General features: G+C 40.4%; 1 protein-coding gene across 8 annotated transcripts in view; it reads left to right on the top strand.

Moving 5' to 3' along the window:
* Positions 1-17,546, top strand: part of LOC103222118 (uncharacterized) — a 429,481-nt gene that overhangs the window by 257,742 nt on the left and 154,193 nt on the right. For all 8 annotated transcript variants that reach the window (XR_012089048.1, XR_012089049.1, XR_012089046.1 and 5 more), the window contains one exon: positions 17,296-17,433. The gene's annotated coding sequence lies outside the window, so the exon portion shown is untranslated. The remainder of the gene's footprint in view (positions 1-17,295; positions 17,434-17,546) is intronic.

Here is a 17,546-nt window from a genome sequence, read left to right as displayed (position 1 = left end):
GTGTAGTTTACCACAATTTTTAGAAGTATATATGTAATATATATGTATATTTACATAAAGGTTTTTCCCTAGTTTGATGAAAGTGTATTGTCATGTCATCCACTCATCCATCCATCTTTATTCATTCATTCAACAAACATTTGTGAAGCCACTGTTAGGTCAACATCTGTGCTCCAAGCTGGAGTATAACTATGAATACATTTTCTGTGCTTATGTTACTCTCAGGTTAGTTTAAGTGAAAGCCATGTGAACAATAATTACCAGCCAGCATGGTGGGCCAAATATGATTGTGTATGTGGAGTTAAGACTGTGTCCAGCTGTGCAGAGTTGTGGGATGTCTTGGCATCTGTCAAAGAGAAGACGGATACAAAGGGATCACCTGCTGAGGGACAGCATGGACAAAGCACAGGGAACAAACAGCATGGTGCAGAGTGTGTGCAGGGAACAGTCAGTGCTCCATTGCTGGTAACGTGTCATGAGGCTAGGAGCAAACCACAGAGGGTCTCATAGGCCATGTTGAGGAGTACAGACTCCTCAGCTCAGAGGAGGTCAGACCACATTCTCCAGTAGCCTAAGAATTTCTCAGTCTCCCAACCTCTGCCCTGTGAACCTCTGTGGGGCTGCCTTCAGAAGTACTTGGCGGTGATTGATGAGGAGTAGGAGGAGCCAATGAAATTAGATAGTGTAAGTAGCCTCAATTTTATTTATTTTGTGTATTAGATTTCTATATAAGATTTCATTTGAAGGCAGAGCTCTGGCTTTTAAAAAACACATTTGAAAATCAATGCTGTTGGCAATGAGGAATCATCAAAAATTATTAGAGTTGGTGACGATTAGCTTAGTGTTTTAAAAATCAATATTCTGCATTCAAAGCAATAAACATGCTTTCTCCATTTCTGAACCTGACCTCACAGTACTTTGCACATACTGAGCATTCAATGAAGTGTTCAGTGGGAATTATTTTAGGGATATGACTTAGGGATATTTTCATTATACTACCGTCATAAGGGTCCACTTAAGTAGAATGTTGCCCAGTAACTCAAAAGGAATTTGTAGGAATATAAACTATATAACTTGCCTTTTATTCTCACTTTTCTTTGTGTGCAATTGGACTGTAATAATTATTTTTTCTGAGTTTTCTTGTCTATTTCTGAGACATTAGGTTTTATAATTTGGTGCTTTGGACCTGGTTGACAATTCCGATTCTGTATGTAGAATTGAACTTTGTGGGAAATAGCAGTTAATTGTATTTTTTAATGCTTAAAATGATATTCTGGGCAAGTTTTGTTTCTTTATGGACTATAGCCAGAATCCTACTGTTTTTCAATTTGTTTAAATGCAACAGCTTATACAACATATGTACATGTTCAGTTGAAGATAAAGGATATCATTATTTTTAGCCTATTACAAAGAAAACCACATTTTCTCTTAAATGTCTTGATATAAAGTAATTTGAACACAATTTCTGCACAAATCATTTTCAAGAGATTGGCTGTCAAGTGTATTTTTTTAAGTAACACTTTCATAAGAACCAATGAGACTTTGCAAATTTAGATAGATTCTAAGCCTGAAATGTGGTTGAAGATGTCAGTTTTTAAACAGCACTTTGAGAAGTAGTTAACTTAAAAGTATAGCAATTCAGAGCATACTGAGAATGATTTTGAAGAGTAAAGTCTTGATACACTGAAAAGAAAGTTGACAGATTCACTACAATTAGGAGACAGGGAGGTACAACTCCCACTTGTGAAAACTTTTCTCGTCTAACCAACTTCTAATACTTGCCTACGAAAATCTTCAGCAAATCCTTACTCCTTTGCAGCTCCTAAATCTACTGTATAGAATTCTTCCAGTTTCCCAATAGATGCTGGGGAGGCTGTAGAGAAATGGGAATGCTTTTATGCTGTTGGTGGGACTGTAAATTAGTTCAACCATTGTGGAAGACAGTGTGGTGACTCCTCAAGGATCTAGAACCAGAAATACCATTTGACTCAGCAATCCCATTACTGGGTATATACCCAAAGGATTATAAATCATTCTACTATAAAGACACATGCACACATGTTTATTGCAGCAGTATTTACAATAGCAAAGACTGGGAACCAACCCAAATGCCCATCAATGATAGACTGGATAAAGAAAATGTGGTACATATATACCATGGAATACTATGCAGCCATGAAAAAGAATGAGTTCATATCCTTTACAGGGACATGGATGAAGCTGGAAGCCATCATTCTCAGCAAACTAACACAGAAACAGAAAACCAAACACCACATGTTCTCACTCATAGTAGGAGTTGAATAATGAGAACACAGGGACACAGGGAGGGGAACATCACACACCAGGGCCTATCGGTAAGTGGGGGGGAAGGGGAGGGAGAACATCAGGACAAATACCTAATGCATGAGGACTTAAAACCTAGATGATGGGTTGATAGGTGCAGCAAATCACTATGGCACATACACACCTATGTAACAAACCTGCATATTCTGCACATGTATCCCAGAACTTAAAGTAAAATTTAAAAATATTTAAAAAATAAGGAATTCTTCCAGTTTCCTTATGGCATCATAATGGAAACAGAATAATAACATGACAACCCTCCTTTCCTTGTTTTAAGGAAAAGTAAGTTGTTAGACCTGTGAAGAATGATAGAACTAAAATAGTCTTCATTCAAGCCTTGTGTGTGAGTGTGTGTATGCACATGTGCATGCTTGCATATGTGCACGCTGACATGCATGCACAAACCTACACATTTGTTTGAGTGCACCAGTTTGAAATAAGAGAAAAAAGTGACATGAAACTCACTTCCCAATTTCTACCATCATTAACAATACGTTTTACTAATTCTGATTTGTTCTACTATTGTGTCAAGGCTTGTTAATGTGCCCCATGCATTGGCAGACAAGATGATATTATGTGGAAATTGTGTCTTGTCTATTATAAGAACCTGAATATTTAAGTATTGGAGATTTTTGCGTGACATTCTTCAGTCTTGTCACTTACTACTGATTGAGCTTTGTAATCTATATATAGGCATTACATGAATCCATAAATGAATGAATTGGTAGTTTCCTCAATGTTTGTTATTTTTTATCATAATGAAGGTATTTCATGACCTTTTACCAGTCTTATCACATCTTGGAAAGAATTACTATACCTGTGCCATCTCTGAAAACCCTATCCAGGTACATTCTTGTAGTTGGGCCATATTTTTCTCAATTCAGATGTACCCTTGAAGTCCACTTTCCTTAGGTGGATGTACACTTACATACACTCATACACCCACATGCATACAATATAGAGAAAAAAAGGTAAATAGTAACCGATCGAGGTAGTGCCCACTATTCTCTTCAGTGAGTTGATATTCCCTTGTCCCATTCCACAAGATGGGTGCCACGATGACGATGCAACCAGATTATATGCCCACACTCACAGTGGCTGGCCCTTTTGAAATTACTGGGAGATTATAATGATACAGACTGTAGGGTTGAAATAATTGTATTAAAATCATTTTTCTGCCACTTCCAAGTTCTGTGATCTAGGACTGTCCTTAATTAATCTCTCAGAGTTTGTTTCCTCATCTGTCATATGGGAACAATAAACCTACTTTTACAGGGTTGTTGAGAAGAGTGAATGATAACTGATAAAAGAAATTCAAGTTTTGTTAGTTTTAATCAGAAATTATAAGACTTTTAAAAACATGTAAATGTGCATCCCTAATTGCTTGCAAGTGGTGCAAGGTGATGAGAGGAGCCACCTTTGTGGGAGGAGTAGGTAGCAACCTCTGCTGACGTCAGGGCAGTGATTCTCCACCTTGGCTGCATAGTAGAATCACTTGGGGAGCTTTCCAAAATTCTGTTGCCTGAGTTGTACCCCAGGCCAGTTAAGTAAGGATCTCTGTGGGTGGAACCCAGACATTTGTACTTTCTAAATCTCCCTGGGTGATCACAATGTGTAGCCAAGTTGGAGAACGGATGCTTTAGGGGAATTTAAAAGTTTTCACTCCTTGCATTGGCTGAACTGATGATAGCCAGAATTCTACAACCTACACTGTATTCTTTTTGCTTAAAATAAACAGAGTCTTAGCTATCATGCTAAAAGTGTATTATTTCTCTTGGTTATACACAATTTGATATGAATTCGTTTATTTTCTCCAAAAAGCCAGTCTTAATGGGTGGATGTTGGGCTTGGAAAGAGAACAGAGGTCTATGGATATCTGAAGACAGGGGCTCTTCACCAGAGGGGCACAAACACGGAAGCAAATGCAACTCAAAGAATAGGAAAGTCAGCAATTTCAAGCTACTGTTGCTTTTGGAAATTAGTTCTTGCAAAAGCACCACCTCAAAAAGTGGCTGGCTTCCCTGAAAGCTCAGTATCATGGCTGTGGTTGGTCATCATTCTGGAAAACTTGCTGCATCTTTAAAATGTAGGATGAGGTAAAACATTTAAATACTGGCTGAATACAGTCATAGTGTAACCAAAAGCCAGAAAATTAATTTTTAAAATAATATATATTTTTTTAAAGTTTTCTTTTTTCAGGAGAAAAGACTAAAATCACTTCATACTCAAAATCTCTCTTACCCGTTTTCAACAAATGGTGCTGAGACAATGGAAAAAGTCACAGGGGACACATGCCAAAGAAAGATGTTGAATGCTTACCTCACACCATATACAAAAATGAACTAAAATGGATCAATACCCTAAATGTAGGAACTGAAACTATAAAACTTTTACATGAAACAGGAGTAATTCTTCATGACCATGGATTTGGCAATGGATTCTTAGATATGACACCAAAAGCACAAACAACAAAAGAAAAAAATAGATACATTGGACTTCATCAGCATCAAAGCTTTTGTGAGCCAAAGGACACTATCAAGAAAGTCAAAAGACAGCCCACAGAATGGGAGAAAATATTGCAAATCAGTATCTCATAAGGGTCTAGTTTCTGGAATATATGAAGAACTCTTACAACTCAAAAAGAAAAAGACAAACAACCCAGTTTAAAGATGGACAAAGGCATTGAATAGAGATTTCTCCAAAGAAGATATATAAATAGCCAATAAGCTTATGAAAAGATGTCCAACATCATTAGTGTTTAGGGGAATGCAAACCAAAACCACAATGAGATACCACTTTATTATGGTCACCCATTATGATGGCCATAATTTTTTTAAAAAAGGAAAATAACAAGTGTTGACAAGGATGTGGAAAGAATGGGAATCTTCCTACCTGGCTGGTAGGAATGTAGTATGGTGCAGTCACTATAGAAGACAATTTGGCAGGACCTCAAATAGCTAAATACAGAATTACCACATGACTCAGCAGTTCTGCTCTTAGGTATGCACTTAAGAAATTTGCAAACAAGTATTCAAACAAAAACATGTACATGAATGTTCATAACAGCATGATTCATAGTAGCCCAAACATGGAATCATCCCAAATGTCCATCAACTGATGAATAAATAACAAAATGTGGTATAGCCTACAATAGAGTATTATTGAACTAAAACAAGAATGAAGTACTGGTACATGTTACAATATGAATGAGCCTTGAAAACTTTATGCCAAGAGAAAGAAGCCAGACACAAAAGGCCACATCTTGTATGATTCAGTTTATACACAACATCCAGAATAGGCAACTCCTTGGAGACAGAAAGTAGGTTAGTCCTTGCCAGGAGCTCAGAGGAGTGGGGGACAGGGAGTGACTGTTTCATGGGTAAGGGGTGTGATGACAATCTTCTGGATTTAGATAGTGATGATGGTTGTTCAACATGTGGATGGAGTAAAAGCCACTGACTTACACACTTTAAAAATAGTTAAAATGCTGAATTTTGTATTATGTGAATTTTATCTGCATTAAAAAACACCCCTTGGACCCCATCTCTTCTCTAATCCTGCACGTGTAGCTTTAAACCAGTCATTTTACCCTTTGTGATTCTATTTTCATCTTACTCTGCTTTTTCCTCCAATGCCCAACTTCTGCAAAGAGACATCTACACTGGTCTTCATTTCCTTTCCAGCACTTCCATTCATCACTCCAGATTCTACACCTGACCTGGAAAGGTCTGTGCTAACTCAAACGGAAGCTTGGGCACCTCTTCCTTACTAGAAGGGCATTCCAGTGATTGACATTAGAAGTCAAGTTCCCAGCATGGCCCTGCCACCAGGCTAGACTCGTCCATTGCACTGTCACCAAGGAATGTTAAGTCTTGGAAACAGATGGAGGAACTCACACGGCGTTTCCCAGCAGGCACAGGCAATTCCTGCAAACTTAGGAGAGTGAAAGGCACACGAACAAAAATGTAAATTTGTGTGAGAAGACGTGATGCCGTTACTAGCAGAGTTTAAGTGCTTTTAACTCTGGATAATGGATAGTCTGCTCTGATTGCCTCGAAGGTGGATCTCCAAGCCTACAGAATGGTCTAAAAGTGGAAGGAAGCTGTATTAATCATTTTCTTAATTTTCTTTCTTTCTTTTTTTCTCTCTTTTTCTGCTGGGGTCAGCAGGAATGGGAATCTTTTTTTTTTTTTTTCTTTTTAGATCAGTCTTATTATGATTATGATTATACTGAAAGACCTGGATGGGAGGAATGCTGCAATCTGAATTAAAAATAGCATTTTCTGTCCTCCCACACACAACACTTGAGTGCTCTGAATGCCTTTTATAAATGCAGACTTTCTGCCTGGCTAGATAAAAGAAGCTGTCACTTCATTTCCATAACGAAGTCATTCCCGGGAGAATTCCATTGTTTTAGCAATAGAATTTTTGTAAAAGGCCTCTTATTTTGCCTGAAAAAGGTAACAAAAATGAACTTTTGAGAGCTTATTCGACAAAACAATTAAGGAGTGAAGAGAGATTTTCTCCTTTTTTGATATGTTAGGAGTTGTAAGTGTGAGAATCCCCTGAGCCATGATACTAGGAAAAACCCCTAAATCTGCGAGATGAGGGAGGAGGGGAGAAATCCTGTTATTCTTTCTACTAATAGAAATGGGGATATGCTCTTCCCCGAGAATGTGTGTCCTAGAGCCAGGTGACACACAGATGTTGCTAATTCTAAAGAGTTTTAAATATTTAATTTTAAAGAGAAGTAGGAAACTTGTAGAATGCTCATGGTGTAAAGAAATTCCTTGGGGTTTTTAAGGAAACGTGATCACAGGTATTTTAACTGAGTTTCAGGACTCTTAAGACACACCACGGCTGCATCTTGCCAGCGTCCTTTACTCATAAAATAGTAGTTGATATTTTCCTTTATTTGCATTGGAAATGTTGCAGCAAGTGGGATACAGGGTCCTTCATAATGCAGTGTGACTTGTAGCGGGCTCAGACAGGCGTGTGGGCATGTGGTCACACTCAGCACCCCTCTCTTGTGTTCCCCCATCCCTCCACATGATGGATCTGTGCTCCAAATATGGTATCAAATCTTCAGCGCCACATTCATAGACAGAAAGAATAATTGTATTTGTTACTTACCCGGCCCTACGTAACCCACATCAAGGTATACCTGTCTTTGGTGTTTCAACAGGTAATCCCTAGATATAATGCCAAGTGGCATTTCTGCTACATGGTATTCACAGTTGAGACCATTGAAATCCCAGTTTTAAGCTAGAATGCTTTTATGAAGCCTCCTCCAGAAAAAGAGAAGTTTTCAATAGCACCTTTGTCTTACGATACTTTTGTTCTGATTGCGTCAGAAAATTGTAATATTTAAACAAGGAGGCAGTTAGTCGGAATAGTATTAAAAGAGGAGTTTAAAGTATGGAGTTGTTGTATCTTTGGCTTTTAATTTAGTAAAACAAGTAGACCAAAAAGAAAATGAGTTCAGTTGACGTAATATTATTATGGAAAGTTCTGTGGGGGCAAACGTTATGCAAAAGTTAAGTAGTTAAATCTGGCACTGATTTTGAATTTTGGAAGATAATTCTGTTGTTTTTGAGCTTTGAGTGACTTTTACTAATATACCAATACTAACTTTTTTTTGAGAGAGAGAGAGAGAGAGAGAGAGAGAGTCTCACTCTGTCACCCAGGCTGGAGTGCAGTGGCGTAATCTCGGCTCACTGCAACCTCCGCTTCCTGGGTTCAAGCGATTCTCCTGCTTCAGCCTCACGAGTAGCTGGGACTACAGGTGCCTGCCACCATACCTGGCTCATTTTTGTATTTTTGGTAGAGACAGGGTTTCACCATGTTGGCCAGAATAGTCTTGAACTCTTGACCTCTAATGATCCGCCTGCTTTGGCCTCCCAAAATACTGGGATTACAGGCATGAGCCACCACGCCCAGCCCCAGTACTCATTTTTTAAAGCATGATTTGATGTCCCAGCTGTAGCCATGTAATTTTGCATGGTAATATTTCATAAAAAGAAAAGGAAGTTGTGGCTTTGATAGGATGCTTCCAAGATCGTGTTTTTAATTCTTTTGGTGACTTCTGGTACTTGTGTCTGTTCAAAAGGACAGAAGTTGGGAGATGCATACATGGATTCTGTCTCTTCATTTTGTCTTCACTCCCTGTTTGGTACTTTGTGAAGTCAGGCCAAATAAAATAGTTGAAGATACTATCATATAACTCCCAATATTATGGCAAAAAGAGAATGAGAGGAAAATATTTAGCTATTTCTTTTTTAGAATTTTTACTAATTGTGTTATTAAAAAGAGGCAAATAGAGCAGGAACTGAAAGAGACTTAAAGTCAGAGGACTGGACTGCACACATTAGCATCTTGCAGACCTTAGCTGCTCATGATTTACAAATGCTTCAGAAATTATCAAAGCATGAGGCACAGCCTGTGTCTCCACCTTCCCCATTTTCACCAAGCACTTCTGCAACACCTAAACGCTGACCTTTTCAAGCAGGCATGAAGAAAACTCTCCTCTGGGCAGAAGGTGTGTGATGACTCATGGCAACCAGAAAGGGGATGTGTAACTCAGGGGTTGTGGAGTCTCTGGGCTTCTAGACCCAGACCTCCCTGTCTTCTGGCCCACTGTTCTTTCTGTTGTGCTACAACAATCCCTGAAGGACCTGTGTGTTGAACAAATAAGGCCAGGAATAAGTTGTCAATAGGAGCACATGACATCTTGTCTTTAAAATACTAATTTCCTGAGACGTCATTCTACAGCTGCTCGGCACAGATTGGGTATTTATCATCTCTATGTTCAACTTACATTTTATTTTCATTTTATTCTTGATATGCAGACATACTTTTCTCCAATGTATAATTATATTTCATAGCAAACTTTGTACTACATCCATAAGATGTAACCTGCATACAAATACACGCACCAGCAGAGTCTGTGTGTGAATAAATCCTTACTTTTATGTGATAAGCCGTGCTAATGATAAGAAACAGTGGCATGGATCAACATGAACTATAATTTTTTTAAAAACTTTTGAGGATAGACATTTTTCCAGTGTATTTATCTCTGTGATAATGTGTTCTTTAGGCAGATACTAATTTTGGATTTCATTCCTTGAACACAAACCAGTGAATATACACAGAAAATATTCTGAGTGCATGCTAGGTATCCGAGGACAGCCAGTTTGTAAGAAATTGTACAATGGATAACTCACATAAATGATCAAATGTTGACTGAACGGGGAACACATATGTTGTGAATAAATCATGTTCTTCAGAATACCTTGAGTTGTGGCCTGCCTCCCACGCTGACCTCCCTCCAACTCTTCTTGAGGTCTGACCGGACCCTCAGTCCAGCCCTGCACTGGAGATGCCTCTCCCTGGGAAAGGGGTGTTTTTGGCCCAGCTTGCCTGCCACGTACGCTCCTCGGTGGGCAGGGTGGAGACAGGGCTCTGCACCCTGCTGGGCTGAGTGTACTCATTCAGAGGAAGCATTTCTGAACTCTGCAATTGCTAGCAGCCCTGGCAGCTTCTCATTATTCCTCAGAAAGAAAATACAAAGAGTTAGCTTTAGTCCTGAGTTGGGAAAAGAGGCTCTTGTGGAACATTTCACTGATGGACTGGGGAGTTTCCTTAGAGGCTTATGTGATGATTTTTCTCCAAGCCACCCAAAAGGGTGTTCTTCCATTTGATAACCATGGAGGACAGAGACTCAAAGACATATAACATCTTTGAGTATAATGCAATATAATGCCATGTTACCAATCGTTAATCAACGAATATTGAGCAAAGAGTTATCATTTGCAAAAGCACCATGAAGCTTACAAAAAGAAGACAGACATAAACCCTGCCTTTACAGAAGTTACCACATTCCACTTGGGGAAATGACACCTATTTTAGGATAAGGAATAAAATGATTAGTAACACAAGGAAAAGGAATTTTTAAACCATAGGCGTTCACTTGCAAAAACAAAACAACAACAACAACAAAAACCTTCTGATTGAGAAAGTTGTTGAATAAGAGGATAAAAGAGTCACAGAAAAAGTGGGATTTGAGCTGGTCTTGGGAGGTCTGGCTTACATTTTGACACGTGGAGTAGAAATGCAGGCTCTCATAGAGGAAGTGAGAAGCTCACTGTGGCTGCCGCAGTGTGCATGAGGGAGAAGTAGAAATGAAGTTGGAAAAGCGTGCTGGGGCCAGACTGTGAAGATCTTCAACATCAAATAAAGAATTTCAAAGATGTTCAGTAAGCTGTAGGAACCAATGAAGGTATGGATGGCATGGGGAAGTTGTGTTATATAATGTTTACTTTAGGAAGTTCGACCCAACAGGGATGACTCAAATGGTTTAGAGAGAGAGCATTGATAAGAAGACCAATGAGCAGGCTGCTGTGAGAGGAACTCAGTCTGAACTAGCACGGGGCGGTGAAGATAGAAAGGGTGCAGAATTGGTAGGACTTGAAAACCGATGGAATGTGGGAGAAAGAGGAGAAGATGATGATACTGTCAGCTTCCATCAGAAATTAAAGAGGAGGAGCTGGATTTGGAGCAAGGGACTGGGAAGTTTTGAAATAAACATAATTTATTTCCACTGCATATATCCAGGAGTTTGTAGGGGGCGATACCAGGGACCAGGATACAGATTTAAGAATGATAAACAGTAGAAGGAAATCACTATAGAAAGTAAAGAGAACTGAGCAGATAGCCTTAGGAAATCTGTCCCGTAGGGTTAGAAAGAACAGGGAGAGCAAAAAACTGAAGAGGGGCTATAAGGAGTAATATAAGGAACCCAAGAAAGTACCATCTCAGAGAAATTAAGAATATTTGTTTACTTTAGTTGCAATAGACAAATTAAACTCAAAGTGATTCAAACAAAAAAAGGAATTTATTGTATTATATGTGGATTGGTTTTCTATTGCTATATGGTAAATTACAAATACAATGACTTAAACAACACCTATTTATTATCTCAGTTTCTGGACGTCTGAAGTCCAGGCATAGCTTACCGTTCAGTTTCATAAGACTGAAATTGAGGTGTTGACAGGGCTGCCTTATCATCTGGAGCTCATGGTCCTTTTTCAAGCTCACATGGTTTTTCGTATGTAGTTTCTTGTGGTCTCGTAGGACCGAGGTCCCTGTTCCATTGCTGGCTGTGAGCTGGGGGCCACTGTCAGGTCCTGGCATCCACCTTCAGTTCCTTGCCACATGACTTGCCTCCTCCATCAGCATGTCCTCTCTTACTTTGAATCTCATTCCTGGTACAGCCCCATCCCTTTTAGGGTTCTCTTAATTAGATCAGGCTCACCAAGATAATCTCTCTATTTTAAGGTCGGTTGATTTTGGACCTCACTTATATTTGCAAAATCCCTTCACAACAGCAGAACCTTGATTACTCTACCATTGACTAACTGGGAAGAGGTGTGTGTCTGCCAGGGGGCATGGCAATCTTGTGGGCTACATTAGAATTTGGTCTATCATAATATAACTAAAAATTCCAGGGATCAGGCCAGGCGCCATGGCTCATGCCTGTAATCCCAGCACTTTGGGAGGCCGAGGCAGGTGGATCACTTGAGGCCAGGAGTTCAAGACCAGCCTGGCCAACGTGGTGAAACCCCATCTCTACTAAAAATATCAAAAATTAGCTGGGTGTAGTGGCGGGTTCCTGCAGTCCCAGCTACTCAGGAGGCTGAGACAGGAGAATCGCTTGAACCCGGGAGGTAGAGGTTCGCAGTGAACTGAGAGTGCGACATTGCACTCCAGCCTGGGCAACAAGAGCGAAACTCCATCTCAAAACAATACAAAAACGAAAACAACAACAACAAAAATTAGCCAAGTGTGGTGGCACATGCCTATAATCCTAGGTACTCGGGAGGCTGAAGCAGAATTGCTTGAACCCGGGAGTTGGGGGTTGCAGTGAGCAAGATCGTGCCACTGCTCTGTCTGGGTGACAGAGCAAGACTTCATCTCACCAAAAAAAAAAAAAAAAAATTCAGGGATCAGTCTAACTTTTGGCAGTCTGAATCCAAGGGACTTTACCATCATCAGGACTCAGATTTTCTGTCTTTCAGCTTTGCTCTCTACTGGGAAGCTGCCTTCTCCAGTGGACTTTCCTTAAGAGGTGGATAAAGAAACCAGCTGTTAGTGGCATCATGCTCCCATGGTCTCACTAGGAAAGAGTGTGTTGCTCCTCTTAGTTCCAGGTAGTCTGAGAGAGGCCTTTGATTGGCTTGCCTTGGGTACATGGCTACCCCTAGACCAGTGACTGTGGCTAGAGGGTTGCTGTATTACGATTGTCCAGACCTGGGTCATATGTCCATCTTCCGGGCCAATGTGTGAAGTCGTCCCAGCCCAGATAACAGCCAAGGGGAGAGATCATTCCAGAAAAGATGCTGTTCAGGCAAAAATGCTAGTCTACTAAACAAAAGGAAAAGAAAATGGAAGGAACTAGTGAACTGTATCAGACGTTGTTAGAGAAGTTAAGAGGAGGACTCAGCAAAGGTCACTGCATTTAGAAGGCAGGAAACCATTCGTGACCTTTGGAGGAGAAGGAAGGTTACTAACACAGAGAAAAGTGGTGGAAACCAAGCTCCAGAGTTTTAAGATATAGGTGGTGAAATACTGGCATTGAATGTGTAGTACAACTGTTTGTTGGTAAACAGGAGAGAGGGGACAGCCATTTGGGACTGTATTAGGGTATGGATAAGGTCTTTTAGGAATAGCAGTGACTGAGTATGCTTGGAGTATGTGAAATTTCCAGTAGAAAGGAAAAAGGCTGAAGGGAAGTTGGGGGCAGAGTTGACCCCAGCAGGATCTGGAGCCAGTAGGAGGAGAATGGATTCAGAGCCCAAGTAGAGAGGCCACACACAGTGTAATAACCTGGGTTATATAGTGTGTGAAGGTTTTTGTTGTTCGGTTTTTGGGTTGGTTTTTTTTTTTCAGTCATTTATCGCTCCTTTAAAATAGACAGGTATCATTGCTTTCAATGTAGCAATCATATGGTGATTAAATATACTCAGAAGATCCTTAGCATCTCTCTGGCCCTGTAATTGACAGAAACATTTAACCTTAGAGAAGTGGTTCTCAAAGTGTGGTCCCTGGATGAGCATCACCTGGGAACTTGTCAGAACTACAAGTTATCTGACCCCACCCCAAGCCTACTGAATCAGAAATCCCACAGATGGGTCCTAGCGTTCTCTGATTTAACAAGACCCTCTAGCCATTTCTATTCCTTTCTTCTCTTTTTTTGAGTCGAAGTCTTTTTCTTCCGCCCAGGCTGGGGTGCAGTGGCGTGATCATAGCACATTGCAGCCTTGAACTCCTGAGCTCAAGCCATTTTCCTACCTCAGCCTCCCAAAGTGCTGGGATTACAGGCATAAGTCACTGCACCTGGCCTTCTCCAGCCATTTCTGATGCTGCTTCAAGTTTGAATATCACTGCCTCAGAGGTCTGCATATCCCCTCTCATGCCATGAAGGTTTCCTTAATAGTGGCTTTGAGAAGCTATGAGAACTAAGGATGTAAGCTGCCGGTGACGAGGAAATGGGGGAGTTTGTAAATCTTGAAAGGAGATGACAACTGTTCAAAATCCACTAGTGACTAAAAATGTAATGGATTGGAGGAACAGAATATAAAGGCTTAGTTGTAATTTAATTTTTTTCGAGTTTGTGGAGGGCTGACACACGATAATGACAGGCATCATCAGAGTTTCAAGTCCCTGGAGGACAGAGAAAGGTGAAATGGGCTTAACGTATTGCTGTAGACTGGTGATTCTTTTGGCGTAAGGGTTAAGTCCTAGAACAGGTTTTGGATATGGATCATTTAATTTAAATCCAGGCTCTTCCACTAGACGCTATTAGGAGGTTGCAAAAGAAGGGCATGGCAAGGTTTCTTTCATCAGGGAGCTTAGAAACTTTTTGAGCCTTCAAGACTTAAATAAATCCAGTGGAGTATAAAAAGACAGTATAACAAAGTGCTGAACTGAAAAGGACCTTGGGTCAGAATGTGTGGTAGAGACTGTAAGTGCTGTGGGCAGTCTGGGGAAGGAGAAATTGGCATTGTGTCATTTTCTCCTCTAGGCAGAGGATGAAACTGACAGCCCGGCGTCATTTCCCAGGTCCGATGGCCAGATATTGGACAGCTTGGCTTCAGGAAGTGCTTTTTCTTGTCCTCTCTCTCCTTTCTGAGTGAGTCAAAGTTGCCAGGTCAAAGTGAAGGTTTGTACTCTGAGACTTTGAATGTGGAATATTGTTAATATTTTTGTTTGTATGAGAAGCCTGTAGAGTAAATTACATTTTATCTTGGGTATTTTAAATGGAAAGAGACTCAAATAGAAGTTTGGCATATTTGTTTCAGACAGGCTTTCAGACTTACTCCATTCATGGGGAGAACATGAATGAGCCTGTTGGATGATGCTTTAATGTTGTAGAATGAAGAAAGCAAACTACTGATTTTCCTTAGTGGAAGAATTAAGTTGAGCCAGATCTGGGATGATAGGGAAGAAGAAAACACTTCAGATGAACATGACATTTCCACTGCTTTGAATTTCTTTGCACCTTGCTTGCGGCTCATGTGGGTAAGTAAACAGATCACTGAACCAAGAACCAAGAGAGAGGGCTGACAGAACACTGTTAACGGTGGGCATAAAAGCTGTTTAAGTTCAAGAGAGAAATAATAAAAATACTGTAATCATCAAGGGGCAGCCAGAAATTTGGTACCTGATCCAAGGTACTTAAGATGTTTTTCAGAAGTCTACGAGTAATGTGATCTGTTTTCAGTCCTTTTTGGGGGAGGGTTTCTTAACTTCAGCTGTGGCATGCAGGTGTCAACAAGAGAGCTTCCTTTTACTTCACTGTGATGATGGAGTGACTTGGGGTGCATTAGAGAGCAGGGTCATTATTTACCATCACATCAGGAATAACACCTGCATCAGGGGTGTTCCTTTCACAGAAATTAATCACAGAGAAGGTGTGTGTTGCTCTGATGGCCTAGCAGTCAGAAAGATGAATCATCTCTCATTTCAAGGTACGGAGAACAGTTGTGTCACTCATTTCTTTTTCAAGGGGACTCAGTTGAAATGGCAATATAAAATAGAGTGAAATAACAGAAAACAGTTGTACCTCGCTAGATCAGTTCGTATCATGCACAGACTGTTTCCTCTACCTGGAAACCTGATGCCTGGCTAACTTCTACTCATTTTCTACTTTCCTGCTTGAATGTTAGTTTTGTAAGAGAAGCCTTCCTGAGACCCTTCTTCTAAGTGAGGTACCCCCATCATGACTACAAATCACAATGTTCATTTTTCCTTCATACTGCCAATCCAGCTTTCAAATTTTATGCATCCACTAAAACTCGTATAATTATTTAATGTCTGTTCCTCGAGGCAGTGAGCTCCTTGGGTGCAGGATCCTGAGCTATTTTGTTTACCATGTATTCCCCCGTCAAACACAGAGCCTGGTGGATATAGCAAGTACCAAGTAAAATTGTATCAAGTGAATGATTTAATTAATGAGAAAGCACTTGGTAAACTGTATTCATTATGAAAGTGATGGTTAATTATATGTAGCAGACACCTCCTTTCTCTCTTCTGCCCTAATTTGGTCTCTCCATTTTTTAGTAGTTCTTTATTTTGAAGTATACTTGTCAGTGTGTTACCAATTCCAAATCTACGATTTGTTATTATTCATTCTTGCCTTTTTTTTAGAGATGAGGGACCACTCTTTTTTTTCCTGAGAAATGGTATTAATGACACCCACAATGCTAATACTACGACTGTGTTTTTTCTGTGCATGCTCATGATTTGAAAGAAAACACATGACTGGCCTTTGTCGATGATGTATTTGGGAAGCAGACAAGATTCTAGTGTAGCACTTAAATTCTGTTTCTCGTCATCCCCAAAGCCGCTAATATAAGTTCCTGTGCCTCAAGTGTGCTTCTCAAAAGTACACAAGGCAAAATAAATTGATAGTATCATTCCAGGAGAAGCTGTTCCTCGGTCAACCTTAAAAGGGGGGAAAAAAATCAAGAAATCCAGGTGTGGAAAATATTAATGATCAGGATATGAATAAGTCTTTTCATTAAAAGCAACAGCAAATAAACAAAAAGTTATCCAATCCATCAGGGCCTCGCGGTGCTACTTTGGTGGGTGTAAGTGTTGTCTTCGGTGGGCGGAAATGGCAGACAGCCAAGTGGAAAATTTCACAGCGTCGCAAACATTCAGTGCACAAAACGCCGCAAACCAGCAATGTGAGGGAGCCGTGTACCAAATAACCACGCTCCCGCATGTGCCCTACTGCCCACCTTACACTCTTTCTCTTAGCTTCCTGCTTGATGCCTTCACTTTCTTTTTCCCGGAGATTCCAGATTCTTCGTTTCTGTTCCTTTTCTTTCCTGAAACTCAGCACAGTCGGGCATGCAGACGTTTGGATGCTCCAGGGATAGCTGATGATTGGTGCCTCGCCAGTGCTGACTTTTGTATTCTGGCTCCAGGGCTCAGGAACAGGCTTATGACCACCAGTAATGCTTTGCATTTACATAGTGGATTTCTTCTCGGGAACTGTGTGTGCCTTGCAAGAGTGATCCTCTTGATCTTCTCCATGACCCAGTAAGGTATGACAGTGGTAAAAGGTGCTAGTCCTTGGCTCCTTTTGCAGAAGAGTAAAGCCACGTGGCCTGTTTTGAAGCTTTTTTGCAAGTTTGCCTCTCAGCTAAGATTGTGTCTGAAATCTCCCAGAAATGGCTTCAACTTTGGGGTGAGGAGAGTCTGGCTGTACCGTGCTGTGTTCTTTTTGGGAAAAGAGCAAGAACATTGAACTTCTTTTTTAAGAAAATGATCTTCGGTGAAGTATCAATTCGTCTAATTGGTCATGAGACTTTATTTGTTGAGATAACAAGTGATTTGATGATGCGTTTACCTTTTTCTTTTTCTTCTGTTCTATTTCCATGCTAGGTATTTCTGACTTCTCTGTGAAAGGAAGGAAGACCACGCCTGAGCCCAAGAGCCCTCAGGAGCCCTCCAGTGCCTGTGGGAAGTCTCCATGGTGAAGTATAGGCTGAGGCTACCTGTGAACAGCACGCAGTGAATGTTGTAAGTTAATAACCAAGAACAATATCTGTAGTGGCTTGCCTTGTCAGGATTCATGAATCACTTGATGTAACTGAGCCAGGTGTTGAAGGGGTATTAGCATGAGCTCTAGGTGA

Source organism: Chlorocebus sabaeus, chromosome 17 (assembly GCF_047675955.1).
Source record: "Chlorocebus sabaeus isolate Y175 chromosome 17, mChlSab1.0.hap1, whole genome shotgun sequence".
NCBI classification, from domain to species: Eukaryota; Metazoa; Chordata; class Mammalia; order Primates; family Cercopithecidae; genus Chlorocebus; species Chlorocebus sabaeus.
Note: the sequence above shows the minus strand (reverse complement) of the source record. Positions and strands in the feature narration are given on the sequence as shown.